At 48.1% G+C, this 19,761-nt stretch overlaps 1 protein-coding gene across 1 annotated transcript in view; it reads right to left on the bottom strand.

Annotated features, from left to right (window-relative positions):
- The window catches only part of GPC4 (glypican 4), a 67,455-nt gene that overhangs the window by 46,961 nt on the left and 733 nt on the right, over window positions 1-19,761 (bottom strand). The window lies entirely within an intron of this gene.

Genomic DNA, 19,761 nt, shown 5'->3' with positions numbered 1-19,761 from the left:
GGAAATCAGACACCTCCCCTGTCTCTGCACACCCCCAGTGTCACCAAAGGCACCTCTATACGGGACAGAAAACTGAGCTTTGGACTGCTTCAGTCAGGAACAGCTAAACTCAAGGCCCAAGGAAGTATGAGTTTGCTTGAGCAACTTAGCCAACCACACCTGCTGAGCATCACAGGCCCCTGGTGCCCCCAGACCCCGCTGTGATCCCCTCCCTTGACACAAGGCAAATAAACAGGGGTTTGCCCCGAGGGTCCCGCAGCCTTGAAGGGCATCATCTCTCCATCCTCTGGCTGGGACGCAGGCAAACTTCACTTTCTTCCAGACAGGGACAGATCTTCCCCAATGCACAGAAATACAATGTTAATAATAACTCTTTTTGGTCTGGCTGCCCTCTAGTACCACTTGATGATGGATGGTTGGCTCCAGACAGCATTTCACACACTGTGGCTTGCTAAGGACCAAGCCTGAGGGCTTTTCCTTCTTAAATCTCCCCCTTATTCAAGCTCAGAGATACCCGTGGCCTTTCTGATAACCAGCCTGACCTAGGAGGGGAGGCAGGGTCCTCTAAACACCTCCAGCAGCATTCAAAACACTCATAGCAGGCAGAGTCCTTCAGCAGGAGCCTCCTGCCAGCCCCAGGGGGACACTTGGGGGACACTCAGGGGACACTCAGGGGACACTCAGGGGACACCAGCTCCCTGCACAGGCAACAGCTGAGCAAAGCCAGCAAGAACAGCCCGGCCAGAACCCGCCATTCGGAGGATGCTTCCCACCAACTGCAGAAATATTTGCTCTGACAGCCTTGAAGTCTTTAAGGGAGAACTCAACTTTTTTTGTTTTCATTTCCAATCCACTTATTTCCCAATTTCTCCACACAGCAACCAAACCAACTAAACCCTACCTGAGCCCTGCTAACTCCCAGACTTCCCCCCGTCGCAGAACAGAGCCGCTCCCCGCACGGCCACATCCTGCCGCCCCTCGTAGGACAATTAGCCTTAATCCTCGTTAGTTCTGTACGTTTCCTTTAAATCCTGTTACCGCATTCCTCCGTGCACTGGAGCGCGGCTCCGCGGCCTCCTCGGGCCTCCTCCGCGGCGGTGCCGGTGACCCCGCGGTGCCTCCCGGCTCCTGACCCGCCGGAGCTGCGCGGCTCCCAAGGGCTGCGCTGCTCCCCGACTAATCTATCTTCGCTGATTAGTTCTTAATCAGGAAGGCAGACGTGAACAAAGGGTGCGGATGAAAAGAGAAGCGGGGAGGGAGGGGGTTTAAACAGGAGGACCCGAAGATTTTCTTCAAGGAGAGGCTCCCCTTTGCTGCTTTAGGAGGCAACTCTGAAAACCCGGTCCAAAAGCGGCGTTTGAAGTCTAGCTACTTTCATATTTATAACGTTTGAGTCACTCCAGAAAACCTACGCCAAAGCAGACCGAGTTGGACTACTACAGTCATTTATTTTGGAAGTTTATCCAAGCCTTGGTTAAAGATAAGCAATGTGCCTGGATGTGAAAGAACATCAGAGCCAGGCTACCAGAGCAGCGGGGAGCTTCCACCCCCTTTGATAGCACCAAGGCACGAGATGGTATCAGCACAACCCAAAATGTACTTATTCCTTCCTGGAGAGGCATGGGAAGGCCTGGGAAGTTCTTATTTGTCCTTGGGAGGCATTCCTGCCATGCTAATGTTATGCAAAGATCCAGCTTAGAAATCTCAGGCACAATCAAGGCATTTAGACCTGACTCATTAATGGCCAACAGTTAATAGGCTGGAGCTGTAATTCCTCTGTCTGGGGACTTGAGGGTGTTTAAGCCAAATCCATAAAATATATACATATATTACAGCTGCACTGTTGATTTGTTACTGAAGATAGGAAGCACCTCTCTGCCCAAACGCAGACTTTTTCAGGTCTCCACTGATTTCCAAAGCCAGTAAGTGCATCTGTGTTCCTAAACCTGCTTCCTAAACCTGGGAAATCAGCTGCACATCTTAGCACTAAGTATGTGCCCAAGGAAAATTCTCCATGAAACAAAAATTTAACAGAATGTAATTACCTCGAAAGCAGCACCTGGATGTCACAATTAAAAATCAATCTTTGGACCTTGCCACCCTCCTTTCAATTCAAAGTTTAGGGCAACACCAACACACCAAAAACCAGGGTCTTTCTTGTGAAAAACTGATCTGCAAACACATGGTCAACATATTGCCAAATTGGAGAGACACCTCAAAAGAGTGACAACGCGAACTTTTGGGACTTCAAATAAACAAATTTGAACTAATCAATCTGGAAAGTCTGTTTTCTATTTGTGGCTTTGGGTTTGCTGTTTCATGTTTCTTTCTTTGTCTTAGCTGTTTGTTTGCTTTCAATTACACAGGCCCCTCCTTATCCTAACCTCTGCATCTCCCTGTGCCGTGCCGGCCGGGAGGCAAGCAGCAAGGCACCGTGGAATATCAAATCCTGGAATATCAAATGTGAGCTAGAGGATGAGCCAGAAGAGGCTCCTTCTTCAAAGACTGGTGGTTTTGCTCTCAAATCAGCTTTTTTTTTGGTGCATCCCCTCCATGACAAGGGTATGGCACCAGTAGTTTGACTGCTCCTCTGCAGTGGGGACTATTTGCTGTTTCACAGGTCATCAGGAGGTAGCAAGCAAAGCTTACCAGATGTGGCTTTTATCGCCTCAAGTGGAACTATTTTCTTTATGGGAACCCTGGTTTTTAAGGTTTTATCAGATCACTGCGATTAGAAAAGCCTCACTTACATGCTCAAAAGCTCCTATAAAACCTGTAGTTCAAGGTTTATTTGGTCTAGGTGGTTTTCAACTTGGAGGAATGACTTGCAGACACAAGTAATTTGTCCTATAAGCTTGGACTGACCAGTTGCAAAGTACGCTCAAACTGCGCCTGCCTCCTGAGCAAAATTCCATCAACTCACTGACCAAAAGATGTTCTTTTAAGAATATTTAAAAAAAAGAGGGAAAAGAAGGGGAAAAAAGGGCTTGCAGCAAAAAGGAAGTTTCAATTACTTTGTGAAATCAAGCAGAAAAATTAAGATCCAAGCAAACTTTATTAGCTCTGACAAGCAAATGCCGATGCCTTTGTTTCCTATGTGCGCAAAACTTTTACTAAGGAGGGGTGTGGTTTTGGGTTTGATTTTTCTTCTTTTTAAGCCACAGAAATATGCCTTTTTTTTATTCTTTTTTTTTTTTTTACAGCATGCTTTGCTACAACTGGGTTTCGTAACTATATTCGAACGAGGGAACTGGCACAGAGCTATCACAAAGCAGCTGATCCTTCTCTACGCATCCACCAACATTTCCATGTGTCAACAGTACTTCACAACCACATTTATCTATGTAAAAACCCACATTAATAAGCCCTTCTCCTGCCTGCAGAGCATTCCAAGTAACAGTGCAGGTAATGTAAGAACTTCAAGCAGGACAAGAGACTCCAGAAAGAAAATACACAAAAGGCCAGATTTTTCAAATAAATTTTGCATCCACACATTTTTCAAGGCAGTTTGGCTCCTATTAAGTATTTCATATTCAGTTTGTAGCCTGCAGTCTGGGGGCGACCGGAGGAGTCTGTGGGAGCACAGCAGTACTCTGAAGGCTGCAATATGGAGAGCTGTGGTCCCCTGAAAATCAAGTTTCAGGCTCACAAAGTAAGTTTGAGAGCTGCGCTGCCCACTGCCCCACTCAGGCCCTGCACTGCTGCTGCTGAACAAACCTCTCCTCTGCCAAAACCCCCCACTGGCTCCCAGGCCCCCGAGGCCGGGTGGGCTGCAAGTTGGTGGAGCAGTTATTTCCACCGCCTCAAGGACCAGAAAGTCTCATTTGCTTAAAAAATAAAATTCAGTCCAAGAGCAGGTCCTGGGCAGACATAAATGAGACTTCAGTTCTAAGTGGAAAGTTTTCCACAAGACATTTTCATAGCAACACGGAGACTGTTTTGGCACCAGAGGGAAGGCGCAGCTCTTGTGCTGCTCCACAATTCCAGCTCCCTGGTTGTCTCCCCAGTTTAGCTCAGCACAGGATGACTTTCTCAGCCCAGACATAGGCAATGTCCCTTCCACAATGAGCAGTCTGGGGCCAAATATTCCAGCTGAGCAGCTCCACTGCAGAGTAGCTTTCCAGAAGTCTGGAAGAACCACTGCCAGCACCCCAGAAATGCCTCTCCAGAGCGTCACAGCCACAACTCAATTTTCAGGAACCCTTGCTACATCTCAGTACACAGCTGCACACTATGAACACCCAGTAAAGCAGCAAGCTTCTGGAATGCTGCATTTTCCAGCCTTGCCCACAAAGCCACACAAAGGCCTTTCTTGCTTCATCAGTGACCCCAGGGATTGCTGTCAACCCCTTGATCCAGCCTGCCTTCCTGGGAAGAAAGGTGATGCTGCTCTGCCCCAGGTCTTCACTCTGCTGCTTATGACTGTACAAACAGCTGGACCAGAAAGAACCACCAATTAAAGGGGTTTCAGAAATAATTAGCTCATATCAATCTGATGCAAAGCAGGGTTGGGGAAACAAGCTCAGATGAAGGGCTCTGGGAGGGATAGCCAGCAGAACTTGATCTTGCAGCAGCTCTTCCATGCAGATGCAGGACCAAGGCACAGATCTGTGCTTCCCAGCTCATCCCTTCCCTCTGTCAGAGCTCCCAGGTGCTAACTGGGACATGCAATAGGCTCTCTGTGGCTATCAGGCTATCTTGGCTCACCAGGCCATCAGAAGAAAAGCATGGGAAATTAATGAGCAATCTGCGAATCTGATATTGCATTGGCAAGAAAAAAAAAAATATTAAAATTAAAAAAATCATACACTCTCCTAGAGTAGGACACCACAATTTAATAGGACTTTCCAATTTAAAGGTTAAAAAACTCCCACCACGTGTTACTGCAAAAGGCAGGAAAGAACACGTAGCTCACAGGGGATGCCAGCACTGAAAACGAGGAGGTGGGTCAGGTTTAAATCTAAACAGGCCCACCGCACATCCATCCTAGGGCCACTGTTTATAATCAGAGAAAGGCAACTTTATACACAAAGATCACACACTAGTGGTTCCTGGCTGTTCCCAGGGAAAAAAAAAGCTGCTTTTCAGCTGAACTTTCCGAGAACTGTTCATGTAAATAAGACAAACCTCCAGAAATGCACATGGTCAAGGCTGAAGCAACACATGGAGAAAGGCAAATAAGCAGCACAACAGGAGGCAGGGGACGTCCAGTGCCAAAAAACCAAGGTGCTACTTGCCCAGGACCTTTGAAACTCCCTAAAACTGGGCCACCATACAGAGGGAGAGTGTCAGTGAAAATCCTTCCTCCAGCTAGAGGCACAGCTCCAGATTCAATCCCCCTGAAAGAAAAAAAAAAGGGATGGTGCCTGGAGAGGCAAGAGGCACCAGCTCCAAGCACAGGGCAGGACATTTGCCCAGAGATCCAATAGTGTGGTCACTGCCTCCTCCCCAGGGAGCAGCAGCACTGGGACAGGAGCACAGCCTCCAGTGATGTTCAGAACCATCTCCTACATCTGCCACCTCCCTACTTTATCTCCCCTTGCACAAAACACCTCAGAGCTAAGACCACAGCTGAGTTTGTAAATAAGATTTTCTAACCTGCAAAACGTGCTTTTAAGCCCTTGACTGCTGCTCCCACCAAGTGTTACTTTTCCAAGAGCCAGGTATCCGTTGCAGAAGCCACCCAGCTCACACAAGCACTGCACTGTGTTCTGCTAGCACAACACGACCTACGTCCAAAAACCCATCCCGCTGCTGAAACAGACTCCCAATGTATTCCCGGGTCTGGAACCACCAGCCTGCCAGTGTTTGTGGAAAAGGCGAGGCTGAGTAGTTTAACCTACCCAGGACGAGGCGAGAAGGGGGAGGAAGAAGGGGAGAAAGGATTAAGATAAGGGTATCACAAAATTGAGAATTCCTCCTTCTCCCCCTCTCCAGAATGCCCTATCTTGCCCGCTCTCCTTGGCACAGCTGTGAACACCAGCCTTATCTGCCGCCAGCTTCACACAGGCACTCCTCCTCCTCACCACAGCACAGATAAATCCCAACATCTCTGCAACAATTCCCAAGCCAATTTCTGTGCTGCCACCTTTGTTTGAGCAAATCCCTCCCAGGAGGGACAGCAGCATCTCAGATGACAACAGGAGAATGCAGGAGGCCACTTCAACCTTTGAAAATTAAAGCTTTTTGAGTTCCCTACTCTCCTCCCAAAGACATTTCACAGTGTAAGCATGTGCCTTCTCATTGCTGCTCCACATGGGAACATGGCACAGGGTCACATTTTCTTAGGTATTTTGGAAGAATCAAGTTTGAGAGACACCACAGCCCTGGTGTTGCACAGACTGTCCACTTGCAGACCCCAGCTTTGAGCCCCTCTCTTGAACAGCAGCTGGGCTTGTGCAAACAGCTTTGGTGGGATGGGAAAACAACACACTGGGCTGACAGCACCCAATTGCACCAGGGGACAGTTGCAATGAGGTTTTGTGGCAGGCAGTGAAGGGGTTTATTTTGTCTCCTTAAGCACAGCCCTGAGCAACCTGGGGGGAGAGCAGGGAGTGCAAACAGGACCTTTGGCATCCACCTCCCAGGTGGGACCATCGACATCCACCAGCAGGAAGGTAAACAGCCCTGGCACTGTGAGCCCCAGGGAGGGGATGGCTGATTAGAAGGATGGGATGGATTCACCAGTTGTGTTAGTCTTTCTGAAGCAGGAAGAGGAGCTCCCCTCCCTCCCCACAGCCACTGCTGTGTCCTGGCTTCCTCCACCAGCAGAAATACTCTATGAAATAAAGTTTGCAGCTAAAAAAAGCCTGGAGGAGCGATGGGCAGCCCCTGCAATTGGGAGGCACTAACAACCCGCCAGCTACATGGGGAGATGCTGGCAGGGCTGAGACAAGGCTTTGGCAGGAGGGCTGCCCTCTGTGGCAAATCCACGAGGGCTGGGTGTCCCCAGTGGATGACACTGTGCTGTGACCAGAGCAGATTCCTGCTGCAGGGATGGACCTGTCCTGGGGATGCACCCAGACAAACAGGCCAAGCAGCACCAGACAAGGGCCTGCAGCAAAGCTCTGATGGTCATGCTGGTTCAAAGCCATGTGCCTGGGGCTCAGCCAAGGAGATAAATGCAGGGAGCAGAAAGGACACAGAGGGCAGAAAACCAGGAGCCAGAAACCATCCCATGAGAGACAAAGTGCTGGCCACCACCCCGCCAGTACTTCTGTCCAAAAGCCAAGACTTACTTCTCTTTCTAAATACTACCCCTCCTGCTTAAAATAGAAAATAAAAAAAAACAATAAAAATAAAGTTCCCCGTCCTTACACCACCAAAGGAAGAGGCAGGAATGGGAGAAGAGTAGCACTCCAGCCTGGACACCCTTGGACAAAAGTCCAAGCTAACACTTAAGCCTTGAAGCTTCACTTGAGCCCCCAATAAGAAGAAGATTTCCAAGACTGCCACAGGCTTAGGGACAGCTCCCCTCCTGCTCTTGTGCTATTTTCAAACAATGACATTTCTTCCAAAACAAAGTGTTTTGCAATCCTTGAGCAATTCTTTCCTTTTCCAATAAAAAGTGAAATTCTCTTCATTCTCAGCCAGTTGAGACTGTCAACCACAGGCACAACCACCAGCTCCAAATCCATCCACCCTGCAGATCCACGTCAGAGCCTCAGCCCAGGCTCCCGCACTGGGCTGGCTCCAGGCAGGTCCTGCCGCACCACTGCTCACAGAAGACTGGGAAAGGTTAAATTTTAACTTGAAACTCCTTCCCTAAACTGCCTGACTTGTCTTCTGAACCTCCCTCCTGTAATTGAGGGATTTCACTTAATCTATTTAACTTCCAAGTGTGCTCCTTCTGCCATAACTTGTTTCCCCAAAAAGAAATTGCTTAATGTCTTGCAATATTAATATATATATAACTGAAAATCCATGGAGCTGAATGTGACCTATTTCTCATAGCAATATAAGTATTTCCAGGTCCTAGCAAAGGCACAGTAAAAGTAGTTCTACAGCAAAATGAAACTGAAGCCAATAAAGAGATTTGCTTTGAAAGAAATTAATATGAATCAAATCCAAGGCAGCGGATTTCATGGCACAATCTGCCTATGTTAACTGCCCAGTAGTCTCCCAAACTGCCAGTCCAAAGGCAACACACAGTAAAATTTACATTCTGTGGTCACTCAGACAGACATCTGGTGCAAAGGCTTGCACTTTAAAATAAAAACCCATTGAAAGCACTTCTTAAAGAGCTTTGCAGTTTAAAAGCAACACCTAGGAACTATGTGGGACTGAGCAATTTAATCCCAAAAGAAACACGGGCAGTGCCATTGCTCATCCCTGGATCCAGCTGGGAGAACACAAGGGGTTAAACATGTGGTGGGCTCTTGCAGCAGGAGCATGAAGGGCCTATTTAAAAAGAAGAACCAGAAATAAGGAATTTTGCCAGTTTTTACCCCTGATAAATCCACATTCCAGTCTGTCAGCTATCTTGTTATCCCCAGAGCTGCTGAAGTGTCTTTGGCTGTAACTATGCATGACTCCAGCTTTGAGTAATGGAAATAAAGTATGTGCATTGCGACTGCAGCGTTCCTTTCCCAACCCCAGAAAAAGAAAGGCAGAGCAGGAGGAGATCCTAGAGAAGCTGAGGAATTTTGAACAGAGAAGTTGGAAAGCTGTTCACACCCTACATCAGCTGCCCACTGCACCAAACCCGCCTGGGGAGAGATGCCTACAGCTTGTAGAGGAGATGCCAAGTTTTAGCCTAACACAGCAGCTCTTACTGTCTGCAATAACAAACAAATACTCTTCCAGATTCACAAGTCCAGTTTAGCTGGCAATTCATAGTCAGCAAACATTTGGAAGCAGTATTGTAAAATTAAACAAAGCTATCATTTACAGGAAACCCTGCCTCGAGTACAAATTATAGAGTTGTTAAGTTTATCTGGGAATGCCTTGCCCCTGAGTGCTGTATAATTATTCCTAAATCTTTCAGGAAAGAATGCAAATATTTTCAAGCCGTAATTCATTGACAAGGAGGAAGTCTCATTTAACCTTTTGTGCGTATTTTGATACCTAGAAATTAACCCCTACTTTCCACAACTATTTTCCAGGATCCTACTGAGCCAGTTGGGCAGCAAGTGGACCCACAGCCGTTGTTTTGGCAAGGCTGGACAGGAGCACCAGGCTCATCTGGCACCCTTGCCCACTCCCAGACTGCCTCAACAGCAGCTTCAGGGCTGGTTTGGAGTAGCACCGTGCCAGCCAGGCTGCTCCCCTCACAGAACTTTCTCCATAAGGAAGGCTGCTGAAAAGACTGGCTGTTCTCACAGGAGTTACAGCAAGAAGAGGTATAAAGGAGCCTTTAGTAATGCAGAGGGCTGAGTTATGTGGAGTTTTCACTAGCGAGGCGCCTGCACCAGGATCCCCTTGGTGGGCTGGATGCAACAGGGCTGAGCAGCCCTGAGCCTCTTCCAGCCTCCTCTACCCACCAAGCCACAGCTCTTCAACCAGCCCCAATTAACTCACATTGATTAGTAGAAGCCACGTGGCCAAAAGCAGTCACACCTTTCCCAGCCCCCCAAAAAAGTGTTTTCTTTTGCAAAGGCGAAGAAGGTCAACTCATCCTCTGCTCAGGACCCTCCAGCACTGCACACCTGAATCTACCCGTGGTAACAAATTGAGACATATTTCTAAAGAAACAGTCACTTACAGCCAAAGGGGAGAGGGCATGCATCCCCTAGGACATGTGCAAAGTCACACATACAGACCCCACACTCCCCATGGCACCCCTGGGTGAGCACCCACTGCTCCATGGGGACCTGTTCTGCTGCAGCCCAGTGCTGTGCCAGGGTCAGCCACGTCCTCCAGCTCTGAGACCCTCATGCACCCACTACTGTGCTACAAAGGAAAAAACCCACCCAACCAAACAACAGCCAGCCTTACCTTTTCCAAGGCAGCACTCACGCTATTGTATTTTCCTCCGAGTGACATTACTAATTCAGAAGAGCTCAGCAGTGGGTGTTATCCCCACAGCAGCTGGGTGCTGCAGGAGGCAGGCGCCTGCAGCCTGGGAGCACCGCCACCGTTCAGTTACTCAGACATGGAACACAAGCAAGGTTAGGCTGCAGCAGCGACAGACCAACAACATCCATGATGCACATCCACTGCCACAGATCAGTGCTTCTGATATGGCGGAACTGGGAGACAAAAGGACCTGGCTTCTTCCTCTGGGTGGAAGCAGGTCACTGTATTCCCTGCCTCGCAAACAGGTAAGCCCAAGAGTTTTCAGTACAAAGATGAGAGAACCTCATGCCAAACGGATTTAAACCCAACTCCACTAAGATGCCAGGATGCTCCAAACCACTGTGATGATGCTCCAAACCACCACCTGGGTCCCAGCAGTACAAAACCTCTTCACCTCCTCTCCTTTCCAGTGAGCAGTTGTGAGCTTTCTCCATGCCAGGAGCCGGGGAAGGGAGGCCAGGCCAGGCACAGAGCCCTTGCACTCCCTCCTCATCCCACTGCCACGCTCGGGGAGCAGGGAGGCAGGAGCATGTAAAACCAAACCAGCGAGCACTGCACTGGAAGAAAGCAATCTCATTATGAGAGCTAATGAAAGCGAACCACAATTATTATGTAAACAGCGCTGAATCATTAGCAGACGCTATTAAAGCCATTTTTCCCCCCACCGAGAAGAGAAGCATATTGCCCTATGGCACCCTCAGTTCTGTCTCTAAACTGAGCCAAAACTCAGGAGGAAGCCTGTTTGTTTTCCTCCAGTCCAAACTAAACCAGCAGCTCCACTCTGACCCCTGATCTGCATGCCGGGTGTTTGCCAGCTGCTCCCAGTGCCTCTGCCCAGGCAAAGGGGCACGGGCACTACTGCCTCACTGCCTTGGCCCACCAGGCATCCTGTGCTCCCCCAGGACTGCTGGCCAGCACGCTTTAGAAACCCTAAGGTTGGCAGGTACACAAAAAAAATCCAGCCCGCACTATTCAGAGCAAAGGCAAAGCCTGCCTGGGTGCCCATACATAGCTGGCAAGGGATTGATTTTCCATCAGGCTTGTAATTGTGCCCGTCTCTTTGATCACATAAATGCTCTGTCCCTCCCATGGGAATGGGCCAAGAAAGCCAAGGAAGGTGCAGGAGGTTATTTATCCCCCTTGCTGCATGGCTCTCCCTATCACTAATTTCTTTCCAATAGCAGCACCCACCACAACTAAGTGAAGCTGCTTGCTCTTTAATCTTCCATGGGGCAAAGTTACCTTTAAAACAAACAAATAAGCCAGCTCCCTTACACAGAGGACACTGCCAGCCAGTTGGCTATAAAGACACTCAAACAAGATCCTCATGTTTGTAGAAGCAAAAAAACTGCATTTCAGCCCAGTAAAAATCCTGTCTCCATCTTTATGTTCCAAGAATGCTGAATCAAAACAGGCTCAACTCTTTAAAAAGAGGAGAGTACAAAGAAGCAAAAAGTTTGTATTAAAACCCATGTAATCTTTTTTAAACACCATTATTAGAACCTGTAGTACCAGCCAAGAGTGATTTATCACCCCCTGTCATCACAGCCTGCAACACAGAGCTTTTTATACCAAACTGTCAATGCTACAAAGCTAAAGCCCCAGCTCATAATTTCTTAAAGCTGGCCCTCTGCTGCCAGCAAATCCCCTAAACCCCAGGATTTGGGGGTCCAGAGCACTGCTCCTCCTCCATCAGTGCCACGCAGAGCGATGTGACCCAACACAGAGCATCCAGCACAGGTTCTGCACTGTGCTTCCGAGCAGGAGGATGTTATAAGTCAGTGTAGGTAAACAAATTACCCAGGGTTATTTCAGCTTCTTTCAAAAGGAAAGTCAACGGGCCATAAAGGCTTTAACTGCATTTTCCGATGCAAGAGGGGACGTACCTTGAGGTGCCTGGTTTTCACAAGGCAAGCGGTCAGAGCTCTCTGAAAACCAGACACCCTGACATTTGGGGTTTTCCTGTGAAGTTGTTACTCTAACACACCCCAAATCACCAGTAATTTCTAGAATAGCAATACAAACCACAAGAGGTTAAACTGACTGCACATTACTTAAAGTAACCTAAGGGTGACCCCTGGAAAGGAACAGCTATTGGATGTTGTGGTTCTGTAGAAACTCAATTACCAAAGCCAATTTCCTATGAGCATTTTTAAAAAAAAGGAAAAAAAAGGGGGAAAAAAAGGCAGTAACAATGCTGACAATGTGTAAGGGCCACATATTTTCACCTCCCGAAAGCTGCAGCCTCGCCTGTATAAGAACTGCTCCTATTCCCACAAAAATGTTCAAACATATTTTAAACATTTCATCATTGTTTGCTCCCATCTGAATTTGCTTAAAATCCAGACAATTCTCAGCTTCTAAATTGGAAACATTAAGAGAAATACTCCTTCAAAATCCTTTGCTCAGGGTAGCCCCTCTCCGCCATCCATGTACCTTTCCAACACCAAAGCTTGGAGAGAGAGAAGTGCCTCACAGGGAACTCCCACAAATCCAAGGCCATCAGCCACTGGTTGTGTAAGCCACAGAAAATATGAGTAGAAAGACAGGAAACTAACAGATTTTATTTCTCTGCTTAGAAGATGGACAACAAAGAAAGTATTTCTAAGAATGTTTTTTGGAAGGTGGGGAATCTGACAATGCTTTATAATGGGAAAGAGGTTTCTATAGTTCTAATTTCACATTAAAATCAACACTGAGTAGCCCTTAATTAAGATTGATCCCACCAGCTGGTATCCCCACACACACTTCTTAAGCACCATCTCCATCCTTCCAAGCACTTTGCCAGCGAGGTGATGCACTGCTGCCCTTGAGGAACATCATCCCATCCCACCTCCCTCCTCTCCCAGGACCCACAGAGACATGAGAGGTGACAGACAGCAAGGCATGAACTAGCAGGGAAGATGATTGTGCCAACCATGGCCATCTTCAAACAGAAAACACCAGCCTAAGAAAACTACCACAGCCACATCCTCAGGGGGAAAAGCCTGCCAACAGCCCACACGACTGCCACCAGCTCTGCACACATAAAGCCTCCAACATTTTCTCCCCAGGTTCCCTCTTCCCAACATGCTATTTTTATCTGAGCACCTTTCCCGGACCAGAAAGATGTAAACAAGAAGAAAATTCTCTGGCATAAACACTGTGCTTTGGCCACAGCCTCTGCACACTGTGCTGGCAAAGAAAAACACAAAAATCTCTCCTAGAAAAGCAAAATAGTTTCATGAAACACTTCTTCAAACCAGGAACCAGGTAAGACGGGCTGCAACAAAGTAGTAATCTCTTTTAATTAAAAAACTTGGCAATTAAAAAAAAAGAATACACACAGCAGCTTTCTTCCTGAGATGCACAAACCCCAGTGAAGAGCACAAACTGCACCTTCCAGGGCACCAGAGGGGTTTGCCATGGGGCATCTTGGAGCACACAAGGTAATTTAGGGAACAAGAGGGAAACTTACTGGGTCCTCGAATTGCTTAGCAATGGGAGAAGGAAGTTATCTTCATAATCTCAAAAGAAAGAGAAAGCAGGAGGAATGTGAGGAATGCAAGGAGGTTATTGCCCGGGAGACTGGGACTGGCAGCTCACTCTCAGCCTGGCCGCCGGCGAGGAGACACATCCTGACCTCTCTGGCTAAAAGAATGTCCATCCCCCCACCAAAAAAAAAAAAAAAAAAAAGAATTTTGCAGCAGGCAATAATCCTGATGCTCTATCCTGGTGCTGCCCACACCTGCGGGAGATGTCAGGGACTGTGCCTGTGCAAATCAACATACGTGCACATCCACAGAAGTCCCTGGTGAGTCCATGGGAATGGCTGTGTGTGAAGAGGACAGGAGATGAGAACCACACATCTGACACCTCTTGAGAAGCACTGGCAGTCCTTCCCCATCCATGCAGGTTCCAGGGTTGGCAATCCATGGCACAGAACCAGGACAGTGGGGTCTGTATGAGCCACCATCCAACACCAAGAGCAGGCTAAGACATCACAGACATTATCACCTCAAGGAAGTGGGACCTTTCCAGCCTGCCGACAGAGGCCCCAGCCCTATTGGGCAGATGCTGCCTGCACCTCCAAGACAGAAAATGCTCGTCTGGAACCTTCTCCCATCGGAGCCATCTCAGACACACAGTAGTGATGCCTCATCCTGAACTTCCTTGGCTCCACAGGTACCAAAGGAAATACCATGGCAGAGGGGAGATGCAGGGACCCAAAACAGCGCCTTGCTGTCGTGTTGGCCTGGCTCTGCTGCTGTTTCAGTATGAATAAAAAGCCTGTTGACATACGAAAGCCACAGAAAATCTCCCTGAAACTACAAAACAGTACTGAAAACATTGTGCAGCTCCGGCCTTCTGCACAATGTACACACGCCTATTCAGCCTCTTAAAAAACAGCTACATGTCTAAGGAAACATCTGATAATTAAGGCAATTTTAACAATAGATAATAATTTGACTATGAATTGTATGGAATGTAATGACTGCTTATTCTGGCAGAAAAAACAGAACTTTCTATGAAGCGTCTGCCAAGGAAAACGATACTCCCACTCAGCCCGGACCACTGCAAGCAGTCGCTGCTAACCACATGCTTCAGGCTGCCGGCTGCTAGGACACGGTGCGCCGCTGCAGCCGAACAAAACCCCACGCTGCACATTTGCCGAGGGAAAGAGAAAGCACATTTCCCGGCGAGCGGCGGCCGGAGCCGTGACTCAGCCGGGAGCCGCCGCCAGCTCCTGCCAGCAGCGCCGGGCCGCGCGGCCGCCAGCGCTCCTCGGCGGCCTGCGGGCAACTCGCACACTGCCAGCTCCCCCCTCACGCTGCTCCCAGTTGCTAAATGGCATTAGAAGCAGCTAAAAATACTTCAAGCGGTTCTCTCGTTTAGTTTTCCGTACCGGCACTTGTGTTGGCGGCGGGGATGTTCTCCAGTGGTCACTTCTCCACCCAGGGGTGGGCAGGTAATCAGTTCATTAATTAGTCCGTGCCAGGCAGGAGAAAACCCTCTGCCCGCCAAGGACCACTGCCTTGATCGGACAGGAATCACGGCAAGTAGGTACAGCTGGTGGCCAGGTCACGCCACACCTTCAAAGAGACCTCAGGGATGACCAGGTGTTATCCGGTACTTCTCATAACACAGCAAGTCCAGAGCTGCCTCCTGCAAACCGACTGCAACAGGCTCAGCAGTGCCAGACAGCCCGAGCAACACTGGCCTGGAGGGCATCCAGAAACCCTTTCTCAGTTGGAAGAGGCCACATGGAAGAGAAGCATGTGAAAAACTAAAGAAGCATTTGGTGAACTTGACATGTAAAACAATGGGCTGGTTTTGGCTGGAGTAGAGTTAATTTTCTTCACAGTGGTTAGTATGGGACTGTGCTCTGGATCTGTGCTGAGCATAGGGTTGATAATACAGAAAAGTTTTTGTTATTGCTGAGCAGGGCTTACACACAGCCAAAGTATTTTCTGCTTCTTGTACTGATACGCTGGCGAGGAAGCTGGAGGAAGAGACACAGCTGGGACAGGTGACCCCAAGTGACCGAAGAGAGATTCCAGACCGTATGACATCATGGTCGGTATATAAAGTGGGGGGAAGAAGGAGAAAGGGGAGGACATTTGGAGTGATGGTGTTTGTCTTCCCAAGTCACTGTTACATGTGATGGGGCCCTGCTTTCCTGGGATGGCTGAACACCTGCCTGCCCAAGGAAATGCTGAATTCCTGGCTTTGCTTGCATGCTCAGCTTTTGCTTTCCCTGTTGAACTGGATTCTTCTTAACCCTACCATTTACCCTTTTGGTCCTCTCCCTAATCCTTTCCGTAGGGAAGTGAACGAGTGCCTGTGTGAGGCTTGGTTGCTGGCTGGGGTTAAACCCCAACAAACAGCAATGCAAACAAAGCAGCCATCCTGACTGACCGAGGGCAGGACACGAGGACAGAGCACCCACTGACAGCCATAAATACAATGGGGACAAGTGAGCAGCAGGACATCAGGGCACACCCACCCACAGTTACTTTGGGCAGAATCCCAGAAGTCCAAAAATCAAGGGTCAACAGATTTCCCCTGCCATGGAGAAAGAACTGCTCTCACAAATAAATGCAGCTACTCAATTAATTTGGTTTAAATAGAGATTAATTACACTGAACACTTCACTAAGACTGAACAGAGTGCTGCTTGCACCCAGCTCCCTGCAAAGGCAGACTCCAGGTTTGATCTGTGCTCTCCACCACTGCCAGGAGAGCAGTGCCAGTGAGAGCAGGGATGACACTCCTGAAGGAATTTTGCCAGTTTTCCACCAACAGGCACGATGGTTTTGGGTTTTTTTCTCCTTTTCAATCCAGGAAAAGAAACATCTAGTTCTTCCAATTAGCAGGAAAAGGGAAGTAATTTCCGCCTGTTTAACACCTGAGGGCAAGAAGCAGCCTTTTGAAAGAAAGGTTGGGTGGGGGTTTTTTGTTTTTTAAATCACAGCCACCTAGCCACCTACTGTGGGTCTCCAGATGCCACCGCACCAGCTCACTTTGCATTTCTGCAGCCCCACCAGACCAACCAGGGTAAGCAGCCCCTTCAGATGGTCACTCCGGGGAGTTTAGCCCTATCAGGACAGCTCAGAGACACCAGAAATCCATAAGGAACAACACATTCTGGGTAGAGTCTGAACAAAGTCAGTGGCTCTGGGACCCAGAACTTCCCAAGATGTGACCCGTCCTTGGGAAACTGTCAAAGTCATCTTAAAAGCAGTTAGAGGCTGGTGCTCTGCCCACACCACCTACTATCTACATGCTATCAAGAGTCAGGTTTCACAAACCAACTATGTAGACATCAGGTCTACGAAAGCACTGACCTCTCCAGCAACAGCAAGATTGCATCTCACCACTGCCAGGAGCTTTGCCACACACATCACAAACAGGGCTAGAGGGGCAGCAGCCACTGAGGAACACTCAGGTACAAAGCAGCACCAAAGGGAAACGATTATGAAAAGCTTCCACGCAGATTTATAGCAGTAGTCTGTGTTTATACCTCTAACACCAAAGAGGCATAAAAGGAAACAAGTTCTCTATGTCCCATACCACAAATAACCTATTTTACACCTCTTATCAAGCAAGCAGTGAGTTGACCAGCTGTGTGCTGCTTTCAGAAATGCCTAGGTACTTCAGCAAGATATAACCTGCTATTTATGCATACTCTAATTAGGTCCTAAAACTCGTCTAAATAAATATTAAAGTGAACTCCTGGGTAATTATGGTGAAGGAACAGCATTTAATGCCACTGGAATAGCAATGACACAGATAAAATGCCTGCTGGAATGGGTATTTCCTTGAAAGAAAAAAGTTTGCATATCTGCTGCTCCAGAAAAAAAATAAACGTGGCCAAAAAATCCATGTGAGATGCTATAAAACCCCAAATGACTCCCATGCCCTTCCAGTGAGGATGAGTTCCACTTGCTGTCACATACCCCAGAGCAGGGACACATCGGCCTGCACCACACAGCTGCTTCACTTGACAATTCAAGGCCAACATTTTGTAGGATCAGTAATCCCCAACAGCAAAGAAATTACTACACTTACAGAAAAAAATTTGCCACAGCTTTTAGGACACCTTTTCAAAGATGCTAGGAAGTTTCTGTCTGCACTGTGATCTAAAGCCAATTGCTAAGATGATGTTAGAATAAAGCATAATCTATCAAATCACTACAAAAGTTTAACAAAGAAGTTGATGCACTTCAGACATGAACAACCATGTGTCCACACATCATTCCATCAGCATTCATGTGTCTACACGTGGTTCCATTCAGCCCACTGAAGCCTCCCCAAGCTGTCCTCCACCAGTTTAGTGAGCAGAGAGGTGCCACCAAGCAGAAATCACCAGTTTCCACCATCACTCCAGTGGGACACTTGTCCAAGCACATGGCTCATTCCCTCACACACATTTATCTTGTTCCCAAAGATAGCCAGGCGCCCAGGTAACGGCCTGTCCAAACCACTTACTCTCCTGATGGAAAACACGCCACTTATCACCTGAAACACCATCTGAAATCAAAGCTTTGGCAACTGACTCTTTTCTGGAGACACAATACACACCACAGACCTCTTACCCTGGTGCCAGACCTCAGCCTCCAGCTTTATCACCTGGCCCATGGGACTCCAGTGCCCTGTGCTGATCCCACAGGTGACGTTCTCCACTCTGGGAAAGCTCAACACCAGCAGTGGGACTGGTGGTTACATCTGCCTACACCTGCTGAGCAGCAAGAGGGGAGATCCGGAGCCTCTAAACACAACCCACGCCAAAACCACATGAATTCACAGGGGCAACGTGAAACTGCAGCAGGTGTAGCACCCCACTCCAGGTTTAATTTTAAATTCAGTCACACTTGAGGTACACCACACTTTAAAGCTGTACACAGCACGCCTCCTTTAAAGACTTCCACCACCCTCTCTGAAATACCCTGCACAGCAGGATTACATTTAAAACACAACTTTGCAAGACCTGTTGCTTTCCAAGCAAGGCCAGACACAGACTCCCTGTGCCCCTGGAACAGCAACATAAGCCAGGCCATACTTTCAGCATGTCATTGCAGAAAGCCCTTCTTTTGTAAAATAATCTTAGCCCTTCTTTTGTAAAATAATCTTACCTTGCTCATCACTTTTCTCAAACAGACAACAGCTTTAGAGCTTCAAATGGAAGCCCTGTCAGCATGATGTACTCCTGACATTCTCCAAAGCTCACCAAGTCATCTTAAACAATAATATATAAAATAAGGACTAGGTCAAACCTTCATAATGCTGTACTTGAGGGGAAGTCTGCTCACGTTCTGATCCTACACTGATGAGGGCTGGACTCAAATGCAAGACTATTTATTAGAGACCATTTTACAAAGCAGGCGGAGTGAAGGGGCGAGAGTATTTTAACTGCAACCAGTCAGACGTTTCTCATTAAAATATTTCTAGGAGAAGTAAACGGGCCTGCAATTTTATTCAAACAGATGTAGGCTAAATGCATATCATTAGTCTGACAATACAAAAGCACAAGCGACTGAAATGATTTTAATTTTGTCAGTGAAAAGGATAATGTATGCATATCTGGAGGGCACACCAATGGTAAAGATTACCCCCAGCTTCTATCTGAGCCGTCTAAAGGTATTTACTTGGGGTCTGTCTGTGTTGTGACAGTGTCCCAGACCGAAATGAATGCCTCCAACACTCCACATTTTTGAGCCATTCAGTCATGCATTTTTGTTATTGTTGAAAGTAGTGCGAAATTGCAGTGCATGAGCTGGAGTCCTTGGTGGTCTCCGAGGATTCCAGCTAAAAAGGCACTTCCTTTGTTCCGCGGAGAATGCGGTCCAGTAGGTCATTCAGAAGGGGAAATAAAAGCAGCGGCCCTGGGAGGGAGATGAAGGATGAAACAAAAAGAATAAAATGTTTTGGGTGTGAGCACATTAGCTACCATTTCCTACTGCTGCCGGCGGCGAGCACTCCTGTTCCCGGGATGCGCAAGTACCTCGGGACGAAGGTTGAGGGAAGGAAGAAAGAAATAAAAAGGAAGGAGGAAAAAAAAAAAAAAAAAAGAAAAAAGAAAAAGGAAAAAAAAAAAAAGAAGAAAAAAAAAAGTCCCTCCGCTAGCAGCCGCCGGGCACCGGGGCGGGACGGGCCGCCCGCTCCCCGCCGGGGCGAACGGCGACCCAAGGGCAGGAGCGCCCGCGCCGCCGCCGCCGAGCCGGGAGCGGGGCCGGCAACAGGCGCGGTGCCGCCCGGCACGGCA

Source organism: Pyrgilauda ruficollis, unplaced genomic scaffold (genome assembly GCF_017590135.1).
Source record: "Pyrgilauda ruficollis isolate IOZ18807 unplaced genomic scaffold, ASM1759013v1 scaffold7, whole genome shotgun sequence".
Taxonomy (NCBI): domain Eukaryota; kingdom Metazoa; phylum Chordata; class Aves; order Passeriformes; family Passeridae; genus Pyrgilauda; species Pyrgilauda ruficollis.
The sequence above is the reverse complement of the archived record's forward strand: the minus strand, read 5'-3'. Positions and strand labels throughout refer to the sequence as shown.